This window comes from Stegodyphus dumicola, chromosome 2, assembly GCF_044657685.1.
Source record: "Stegodyphus dumicola isolate Sdum_Otavi_A_Nest chromosome 2, ASM4465768v1".
NCBI classification, from domain to species: domain Eukaryota; kingdom Metazoa; phylum Arthropoda; class Arachnida; order Araneae; family Eresidae; genus Stegodyphus; species Stegodyphus dumicola.
In genome coordinates, this window is record NC_140769.1 from 258220724 (window position 1) to 258232985 (window position 12262).

Here is a 12262-nt window from a genome sequence, read left to right on the forward strand (position 1 = left end):
TCGGTCTTGTATAGTTTTCGCCCGGCTGCCAAGAATTCTTTCGTAACTTCTACTTCTCTAAATTACTGGAAGGCATATGAGAGCGGGATGTGGTTACAGTTACAAATCTACATTTATTGATTCACAATACCAATTACAGTTATACATGGATAGGACCCTAATGTAGCCTAATGGTAACCAAGTTTGACGACTTTTGGTGATTTCTCGCCAAATTTGGCGACAAAAAATAGTCGCCAAAACTGTGGCTATCTTGGCTATATCTCGCCATTTAGTGAGATGGCCATTTAGACTTGCAACTTGAAATTGCGCAATTTCTACTCAGATGGATAGGTTGAACTCAGATACATAGATTTTCGTTATATGAGCTATATTGTATAGATTTGCACTAAATAAGAACGTCAAACTAAATAACATTTACGATGCAAAAATAAATATTTTTGAACGCATGAGGCAGTAAGCTTGTTACAAAAAAAAAAAAAAAAAATATTTACAGACCCTCTTGAAAATCTTGCCCTAAAACGTTGGCGTTTAGGATAGAAATGGCACGAAAGCTTTGCCATAGCTGAAACATTGAATTACGATGCCCGTGAAAGTGTATGCGGAAGCTGCACAATGCACATGCTGTGTAATACGTACAATTATATATCATATAAATATTTTATATAAAATACACTAAAAAGACATTAAACTAGGTTAAATACACAATGCATATACAGTATTAAATTATGATGCGAGTAAACATTTTTATGCATTTTACACAATACACATGCTACGCAGTATACACAATTATGTTTCACATAAATAGTTATGTAAAATACGATAAAATGGTGCTCGATTTGTTGCAACAACGATTTTGGAAACATATCCGAAAGACGAGCAAAACTTAGCTCACGGGTCTATTCATCGAGTAACGGCACGTCTTTTGTTCATCCTTTTATCCTTTTGCAACTTTCATCTCCACATAGGAATGTGAAAGAATAAAGTGGTGGTCTGAGTAAATTTTCGGGCATGATACTTTGGTTCATTTAATTAGGGTAAAATATTCGAGAGCTGTATGCTTAAGGGTAGGGATACCTTCATGGAGGGCTCTCTAAGGGAAACTTGCTCGTATGCAGATTACACATGGGAACTAAACATGATAGAATACCATAACTAAGAATCAAGACTTTTCCATTAGTTTTTCTCCTTTTAAGAGGATAATGTATGACTGTGGAACATTGGACTTATTGATTTCGATTTTACATTTTCAAACACAATATAATTTTGGAGGTCTTTAATATAAATATATTCGTGAGGGTGCAGTGTGCGCAGAAATAAGTGAGAAATTCAGTTTAAATTCCTGAGAAACGTATATTTAATTTTCACTGCCTATTCGAAGCTTTGATGAAGCAGTACATAATGTACGAATTTCGCCAACTGTGTTAACTTTATTGCGTGTCTACAAACAATTCTTACCCAATGATATTGCGTTGGTATATATTATTATCGAAGTGCACGCGCTCTTTTAAGGGTTCAGATCAGAATGGTTCGCTCATTGAAAAGAATAGCTCCTTTTCGATGACTTGCCTCTTATTAACAATAACTTTGAGGAAAAAGATCTTGAATAGGGAATGAATCAAGAGGAGTTTGCGAAGATGGGAAAAAGAGCGGAAATAATCTAACGAAAGGGGAAATCGGAAACAGTTAGAGGTTGGAACTAAGAGTGAAAACAGTGGAATGAGCACTGGAATCAGAAGAATAGATTCTATCAAACGCTGACTCACTAAGCTGATTTCTTTTAACTGTAATTTTGATATTCTTTTGAACCCACATTCTACATAGAAATAAAATTTACAATTCTAGAATGAAAAAATTAAAGAGTTGGAAAATCGTAAAATTAAACTCCCTTTTAACATGCGAAGATAAGCATTCGTTTCTCCCTTGAAATGGTAATCGAACCTTCTTGATAGGCTTCCAACAACAACTCTCTGTGAGTGGCCTTCTAACAAGAGCTCGGGGTGGGTGAACTCTAAAAGAGCTACTACTTTTTTTTTTGGCGAATCTGCCGTTTGCTAGCTCAAAGAACCGTTGCTTTAAAACAGTTTATTAACAAATAGCACACACTCATATACATACGTTAAAAGTCAGAAATATTTCTGGTAAATAATTAATAAAGAATGTTAGTGTTTACAAAAGTGTTAGTGTCACGTTACAAAATATCCTGGCGCGTCTTCAAAAAGAGGTCTGCGCTAACAATAAAAGAGTTACCATTCCGTTTTTAAGAATAAGTGTTCATTAGCAGCAAGTTGCAGGATAGCTACCAGCTGCATGCTTTGATAATTTTCTTCATCATCACCTTAGTGCACACCTCCAGGCATGCCACCAGACAGCATCACCTCGGGCATGTCAAAATTTCAAGAGGGACAAAGTCATTTATAGCGCTAGCCGCAAGGGAATGAGGAGAAACCGCCATTTTCATACTTAGCTGCACTATTGATATCTAATAATGCATTTAAAAAGTGCGTAAATGCCTACAGTCTTACCTAATACTGTAGTCTTTTTAAAACGTAGAATGAATATAAAGAAATCCGGGTAGTAGATAGATATGTATTGTTTCTTTCCAGACACATGATATCTTTTTTTCTGCAACCAGCTTTTGAATGTCTGCCCTCTCCAGTTGCAGGATCATGTAATATATATAAGTCGCAATATCATGTAACGTATGTATAATCTACAGTAGTTGTGCGAAAACATGGAATTCCACATCACAAGCTCGAAGAAATACGACTAATTGAGCTGCACTATTGGTATCTATAACATGTAACGGAATGAGCAATAAATATGACGCTTTTATTTGCAGTTCATAACTGAAATCGGTTGCCGCCTTAATTTTGGGTAGAGAGTGATGCTCAACCCTTTGGCTAGCACATTTTGGCCTATCGCGCGCAGTCCTGGATCTTGGGGGGGGGGAGGAAACAAGGCGGGGTCTGTGCCCCGGGCGGCAAGTTCAAGAGTGGCGCTGAATTGTATTTGGAATGTTGTCAAATTTTGATGCAACATTAATAGTTTTAAAGCCAGGATTAAAACCTCTTTTAAGAATATTTATAATTAATTACTCGAAAATTTTTAATGGAGCAAACAGTTTTAAAAATAAGCTAAGTACACCCAAACACGACTCTAAAGATAAGATCAGGGAAAGGACAATAGAGGGTGACTGAAAAAGTTAAAGGATCCTGTCCCTCTGCCAACACAACATGTAATTTTATTACAAAGGTACTCCGTAAACGGCTTGGTCTTTGGTCCCTGTAAGTGACGCTTAGAGCAAAGAATCTATATATCTTTCCCTTCAACTTCCCTCTCTTCTCCTCTCTCCTGGCTGAAATATTTAAATGAAAAACAGAACGATAAGTATAGAGGTGCCTTGTTTTTATACCAACGCCTCTTGCGAAATAAATGGAGAAGCATTGTAAATTGTAACTCTTTCCTAACACCCAATACAAATTAACCTTGGACCAATGAAATAATTCAAATTAATGTACGTCGAGAATATACAACAGAAATGAAGTAAGGCATTTTCATTTTTTGCAGCCAGTCAACAACATAGGTTTTAAAAATGGATTTATTATTTTTATAGTTTTTAAAGTTTTTTTAGTTTTTTTTAATTCGGAGGGTTTTTTGTTGTCTCATTTTCTTTCCATATGTCTGCTTGTAGAATTCCTCACTATATTTAGCGAGGCGCAACCATTTAGTTAGCGCGCGCGTCTTCGACGCGGCCTTAATACTGTTGAATGTAATTACGTCATTTTTAGCTTTTCATATTAAGGCAAGTTATACTGTATATTATTTAGGGTGCAAGAAATCATGAGAGTGTCTAGGAAAAAACTCTCAGGGGCAGAATATAGAACCAGAGCAAAGGATAGGACCTAACAGAGGAAACAAATTGCAGCTAAAATGAAAAATGGCTTCAAGGAAAAGATGAACCGTCAAATCCTACCGCAACTTCCGATGGTGCCGAGATTCTAAACGATATTGATATTTCTCGCAATTTGCATGACCAAGATGAAGAATCTTCATCTATCATCCTCAAACAGACTTCATTTCAACAAATGAGAGAACAACTTTCTTCGTAGACCCCAAACTAACATCTAGAGGACGTGGAATTAGGATATAAAGTACTTTCTCATTTAGGTGAGTGTGGGCAGCAGAAAAAAGACTTAAAATCTTTTGATTTCTCGGACCCAGGTAACAGAAAAAATGAACGATTAGCAACAATCTTTCTTAGCAGTCAAGCTGTATTATTAGCCGAAAAATATCCAGAAAGCGTAGACCTTAGGTACACTGAACGTGATGGAAGACATTTGACATCTTCATTATGGAACAGAACATTAGCTTAAAAGATCTTGGCTTTTATATTTTAAAACTAAAAATGCAATTTTTGTACACCCTGTGTGATTTAACAGAAGCATGCCACTGCCGTTACATCAGCATTGTGCACTACAGGATTCACTAATTGGAAAAAAGCTTCAGAATGGTTAACAGATCACGAAATATCTGAAATCCACAGAGAGTGCATGATTAAGTGGAAAATTCCACTGCAAAAAATGAAATCATGTAAAGGCATCGATCATGACACTAAGAGACTAATTCACACAGAGAAAGAAAAATGGAGAAAGATCCTACAGATGAGTATGGATGCTGTATTGTATCCTTCAACAAACTGTCTTTCTTTCCGTGGGTCTGATGAAACCCCTGGCAGTCTGCTCACAAAGTGTCCTCGGCCTAGTCAAGGCAATTTTTTTAATTTAATGATTCTGCTAGCCAAACATAACTCTTAAATACCAGTTAGAATAAGGGACAAGTAAAGATAATTCAAAATGAAATTACTGATGAAATCGCGAAAACAATTCGCAATAGCATTTTAAATGATATTAAAGAAGCCAAATATTATACAATAATGTTCGATTGCATTACAGATGTGTCGTATACAGAACAAATGAGCCAAGTGATTCAATACGTAAAAAATATGTGTTGATGTGTATGAAATAAAGGAGAGCTTCATTGATTTCATAGAAATTGGTGGAAAGACAGGAGAATGTATTTCTCAACGGATTGTGGAAAAACTGACACTTGATGGTTTGGATATTGACAATGTCAATCAATATGAGGATAACGGATCTAATATGGCCGGTACTTACGTGCCGTATTAGGTCCTGGAGTAATTCTGGAGTACAATCTAGGATTACAGAAATGAATAAGCTGGCCGAATACGTGCGATGTTTGGCTCACTCTTTGAATCTTGTCTGTGTGCATTCTGCCTCGTCTTGCCCCGAAGCAATTAACTTCTTTGGAATTATCCAGAAGATATTTAGCTTTTCTGTCCGATTCACTATTTGATGGGATATTACAAAAAGATGTACAAAAAACAACTCAAAAGGAAGCAGCCAGACGAGATGGTCGACAATATATGTGACTATGAAAGGCCTTCTAACAAATTTACCAGAAGTAGTAAGATCCTTGAAAGAAATTAACTATCTTTCAAAGTACTATATTACTATTTCAAAATTAATTATTATCTATCAAAGTACGAAGCAGGTACGAACGAGTAGGACATCTGCTACTTGTTATAAAAAATGTTGAATTTATTATCAGCCTGACAATGTGGGCTAATATTCTTCGGAAAATCAATCAAATAAATACTGAAATTCAAATAGAAGATATTATTTTTGCGCGTTCCGTCGTATTAATGGAAGATCTGACCAAAACGTTTCAAAAAATGAGAGAAATTCCTACGGATATTGGATAGAAGAATTTAAAGCAGCAGCCGAAAAAAATTGAGGTTGAATCTATTCTGACAAATAAACGAATTCTATAACGCTAGAAGGAATTTGATGAATTGTGCGAGGACGAATCACGAACATTTCATCGTGTTCAGTTACTTTCTAATGCAATGAAAATTGTATTTGATCGAATCTTATCAGAAATTAAAACGAGGGTAAACAGGGCTATTACACTAAACTCAAATTTTCATTTCTCAATGGTCGTGAAATACTGAATATGTCAATTGAAGAACTGCAAAAGAATGGAGCAGATCTTACACGAAAATATGAGCGAGATCTCTAAACACATTTGAATTCTGTCAGGAACTTGCCGTTTTTAAAGAACAAGTTCCCAATGTTATTCGTCGACATAAAAAAGGCTAGAGCTTTTTACCTCTTGCAACAGATCTACACCTATGATTTTTCAGGATGCCTTTCACAATATTTGTATTGCCCTGCGTAGTTATTCTATGCTTCCAACTACATCTGCAAGCTGTGAGCGAAGTTTTAGCAAATGAAAACTTTTTAAAAACTATCTGAGATCATCGATGAGCCAGGAACGTTTATCAAGTCTCGCAACAGAAAATCAAACAGCACATCAAGTTAATTATGATGATGCCATAGATTTATTTTCAGAACAAAAGGCTCGCAGAGTAAAATTTTAATTCCGTAATATTTTAAGAGCGTTAGGTAAGAACTTAAAATTATTATTGAAATAAGAATTATGAAAAGAAGTACAAATACTAACCTTTTCCTTTCAGAAGTAGCCCGTATTGTTGTTATGTATAGCTAATGAAAGTTAGTTATGTAAATAATCAGCTCATCTATTGTCCTAACTTATGTAATCTATTGTTTGTATCTAAAGATTATTTTTTTTACGAGTGCATAATCAAGGGTATCGAAAGACGTATATAATTTTAAAGGTACCATAAGGCATTTTTCATTCTTTAAGCATAACATTTTTTCTAAAATCTTCTTTAAACATAACATTTTGCATAAGCATAACTATACAAATTGCTATTATCCATCACACAACGAATGTTTCTTTTATGCGGAAGTGTCCCGTTTTTCGATATTTATGGAAGTGTCGTGAGTCGAAATACAATCAATGCGCTGTCAAGGGGGTTCTAAATGTAAACAAAAAAACACTCCATCTGGAGACCGAAGCCCTCGAAGCAGTGCTTCACTCGCAGTCCGGGGTTGGCCCCTCCTTTCTTTCTTACCTCCATGGTCTGGCTAGTTATTGTTGCAAATATTTCAAAATTGCGTATTTCAGAGAAAATGATTATTACAGTACAAAAACAGTCTTTAGCGTTGAATATGTAAATATTTATTATGTTATCGAACTTTGTGAGGACGATAATAGAGTTCTTGAGTAGGCTACATGAATTGCGTTATTGTGAAATGAATATTTAATGTGCTAGGTTAATGTTATTGTTAGTATCGAGAAGTTGGTACAAAATTCATTGTATTATTGCTTATATTTGTTTAAATGAAATTTGTTATTATTTAGTAATAATAAATTAAAATTACTAAATAATAAATTGTTATTATTTAGTAATTTTAAACGTTTTGATTCCCATTTTTGGGATTTAGTAATGTCTGATTCCCATTAATGTTGTGCTGAACTATTTTAGTATTTAGTTCTGAATCATTTTTAGCACTATTTATTAGTATGAGTAGGTATTGTTGCAAATATTGAAAACAAAATGTAAATTTGATTATTTCAGTACCCCGGAGAAGTAACTGCATTAAGAGGGTTCGCACGGGTTTTTAATTATGTAACTTTTGGTATGTATGTTCGGCCACCAGCGGCTGAGATGTAAATTCTGAACACTGGTAGTTCTGTCCAGGGTTAGAATCAAGCGAATTAGCTGGCTGCATGGGTGTTTCCGCTGATGTGCAACTTGCATATGAGCCAATTACTCTTAGAAAGACCTCAGTGAAGACATCTCCCCGCTTAGGCAGATAGCTTTCTTATGCTTTGCCATAAGTAAAGAAACTAAACCATTTGTTATGTATATTTCTTTTAGAACAAAAATGGCATATAAAGAATTTCTTACTATAAAATGGATTTTACATTTTATCTCAAAAACTACCTATTTCTATGTTTATTTAAAAAATTAAATTTGTTACAGAAACTTAAAGGAAGATGGGTAAGGGTGGCAGTTTTAATTTTTTGCCCCGTCTAGGAAAAATGCTAAATCCGGCGCTGAACGCGAGCACATTTCCAAAACGTCAACATTTTTGTTAAACATATTGTCTTATGTGATACATCTGAAATATTAATTTCGGCAAATGGGTTTGAGATGAATAATAATATTGGTTGAACGTTATGGAAATTAGAGAAGCGGAGTTCAAAATAATTTTTCAGTGCATTTAGGTTTTCCGAGTATTTCTCTGTTTCAATTGCCTTGTGGTTATTAATGTGGCTTTATAAATTCTGAAAATGGGTGAAATTATTTTCTTTCATCTGATTTATCCACAAATTTAACTTTATCTGAAAAGCAGTTACAGTCCCAGTCAATTGAAAAAATGGTTTTTTTCTTTTCCCTGAAGATCTTCGTTCAGTTTGTTCAGCTTAGTTGTTATATCCGTGAGAAAATGCAGATCGGATAACAATTATTATCGTCCAACTCTTTATAACTTTTATTTTCGGATTCCCAAAACTGCTTTATTGGCGAAAGAACTTCTACAAATCGTTAAAATTTTTTCCCCCTGCTGGGCCATCTAACATCGGAATGAAGCAATAAGATTCCATGTTCGCTATCAAGTCCATCAGTCAGCAATCAATTATTTTATAACCTCTTGCAAGATATCTTATCAGGTTCAATTGTTTCTTCTTACCTTTCTTCGGAAACATACAATGACCTGACTAGAACAGAGAGCTTACTAAAGCTATGTTCACTAATTGTAGTAAGTGGACAGGATACAGACGAAGGGTATACAAAACCCTTTATTTTTTTCTTTATATACAATGACTTCCGTACTTCGGAATACAATGACCCTCCACTCGGGGTCTAACTTAAAAGATATCAAAATAAAACTAAACTCTAATTTAACTTTAGAATAAGATTGGCCTTATAATAACAGAAAGCGTATGTAGCACAGAGACTGTGAACACTACAATACGTTTAATTTATCAAGAGGATTAAAACCTCTGGCCTGGAAGGCAAAGTAGCAACTGCGTAACTTCTAAGGTAAGCGGCCTGCTTCGAACTCACGGCTTCCTCTCTTCTGCTTGGCAAAAAGGCCACACTTAAATACTTGGCGTTCGCCAGACAACTTTGCATAAACCCCTTCACGCTTATAATTCTGGCCGGAAGTAGAAAATAAGAAGTGATAGTAAAGATTTAAAATAAAATAAACGTTAGTAAAACTTAAGATCCTTACAATCTCTTATGACTATAAATGCTTACCCTGTTTAAACAATTTAGAAATATAAATGAATGGTTATTTTTAAAATATTTTTGTTCCTAGTACCTAATCGGACTGGCGAGCACATACAAAACGATCGGCGAGCACAAGGTTGGGCACCGCTGGTGTAGAGGTTAATGCTGTGGATGGTATCGCTGGACTCTAGTTCGAATGCAGACAAAAGAAGGTATGGATGTTTTTTACAAACATCCATACCTTCTTTTGTATAGTGTTGTGCGGCATGACAGCAAGCAAAATACCAGTCCAGTGTATAAATAAAGTGTATAGAGTCTGTGTGGCATGAGAGCAAGCAAAATACCAGTCGAGCCGAAAGCTTTATCGTGTAGCTTTTAGTGTTAAGGAAAGAGGGGAAGAAGGTCCTAAGGGTATTTGCCATGAAAATTAGGGCAGAGCTTAGAGCTTTTGCCACACTTTAACGACTTATGGTGAATTTCTGGTTTCCCGCAAGGACTTATACCTATATTAGTTCAGTTACTCTTTCAACGACCGTGTTGCAGGACAGTGAAATGCTCCGAAATACTTTTACACATCCATAGTTAATTTTTTCAGCACAAACAGTATTTTATAAAATCGCCGTCAGTGAAAGATTTGAATGTTTGGCTGTCATCTCTGATGATGGACCACAGCTTCTGCCTGTTCACTTAATTTAATAAACATACTCTGTTGCTGCTTCAATTCTGCTAGCAGATAAGGTTGCTGTAAGGTGCATATCAATAAAATGAAGGTTCTGGTAGGCCAAGATTCACAGATGCGAAATAAGACCTGTTGATGCTGCAAGAAGTCAAACTGCTACAACATCATGATTGCTAATAATATAATGTGATGCAGCTTCTTCCGTCCCACCTGTGGTGCGTTTTATCATTTCAGACCCCTTTGGCTACGTCAGGGTGTAGAGTCATTAGGTTAATTGGAAGCAGAAAAGATTAAAAATGTGCAACCGCCTTCGCCGGGAATCGAACCACGGACCTCTGTAATACCGGCCCAGCGTGATACCGTTACACCACGAAGGCACGCTAGGGAAGTGGGAGAAATACCTTATAAGGGTTACGCGCATTCCTCTTTTAAGACATTTATTTGCCTTCACCACTCAAACATCGACAACATCATTTAGACTGGAGCTTTTATTGAGCATTTTGGTTGGCCTCTGACAGGAACTGCATTGCCTTCAGTGATGAATCATGTTTCACAATTGAAGCGGGTGATCATAACATTCACATATATAGGAAGTAAAGTTAACGCAGCGACGATTTCCTTTCCCAGAGTAATTACTGCAAATTTTCTGAGAAAGATAACTGCTCGATACATTTCGGATTTAAAGCAATGTGATGTATGGTACAGATTCGCTGATCAAGGACAAATGTGTTAACAACATACTATAAAGAATAAACTTCTTTAAATATTTTATTAACGAAAGACCGGGATTAAAACAAATGACTTAAATCTATTATTATTAATTAAATCTTACTTAAAAATAATAAATAAAGTCATATTTTAGCAGTGAAATAATTGCTAACATGTGATTTGCATTGATTTCAGAAATATAATTTTTTTAAATATATAAAATGCATAACTACTTATAGAACATAAAATGCAACTTACTGTATAGATTAGTTTCATTTTTAAATATTTTGCTATAATATTTATAAAAAAAATATTTTAAGTATTAATTATTTTTCAAAATTTTAAACAATAATTTAGCACGTAGTTTTAATACTAATTAAATTTAATAATTCAAGTATATATATATATATTAAATTTATATTTCATTAGATGAATCTACCTTAGGTTAATATATTTAGATGAAATAAAGTAATGAAACATCGCAAAATAAATCTTATGCGGACTTCAGATTCTTGAAAGGGCAGCTTTAGTCTCGTTTCATTCTAAAAGTAACGCTCATGAACTATGAAAATGATGCTAAAACGACCATGTCTAAAAACGGTCATATGACGTTTTAGTGACGTCGAGAAATAACCAAGATGCAACGGCAAATATTTTGCTTCTTTGCAACGTTGTAAAAACGTCGTAAAAGTTACCACGGCCACTTTGCAACCTCTCGGACCAGTTTGCAACGTCTTTGCAACGTCGTGTGCTACTTGGAAAGATGGGGATACAGTTTTCCTGTTTCAAAAACCTGATATTTAGATGGCGGTGTGCACTTGTAAGCTCTCTCCCCAAAGCGTTGGTAAAAATGACAATTATTTGTGTCACTATTATTTTTGGAACGATTTCTTTAGTTAGGTGTGTAGTTTTGTCTTTGGAGGCTGGAACCTCTATGTCTACACATTCCTGCTATTTACAGTGATGAGTTTGATATCTGTTTGTATAAATCTTGAGCGATATTGTTATCCGATGTTGAAAACAAAATGCCAGCAACCTGAGGTGGATTAGTTACCCTATCTTGTCAGCCATTACCGATAGTTTGGAAAAATCATCTCTGCTTACAGACAAAATGATTCGCATATCAAGCAGTAGTCATTGCATTCACAAAGTTTTCAAAAATTCAAACAGCAAATGCGCCATCGCCAATCTGTCCGATTCGCAGGGAAGTTGGGTTGGTTTTTATCAACTCAGTTTCAATTCAGTCAGAAGTTTCTCTTTTTTTGTGATTCAGAATTGCAAAAATTTCAATAAGGCTCTTTTTAATGGCCAGATATTTGCCGTCGTTTGGTGGTTTGAGGAGAATATCAGCAACTTGTGACAATATCCCTGCTTCGATCGAACTGGTTACATAATCATGTTTAGTTTGATCAACATTAATTCCAGCATTACAGAATTGTGATTTGTTCTGAAGAGACTCTATTTGGGAGTCGTGTTTCCAAAAAGGACGAAGTTTTAGATTTAACCTGGCAACTGTTGACTTCTCGGATGCTGTTTCAGCATTCTCATTTGTCGACATTAAATCGCAATCAATCAATTACGAAAGCGGTCACCAAGTGGAGATTCGTTGATCAGGACAAATGTATTAACAGTATGCTATAAAGAACAAACTTCTTTAAATAAATTTATTAACGACAGAGCAGGAATAA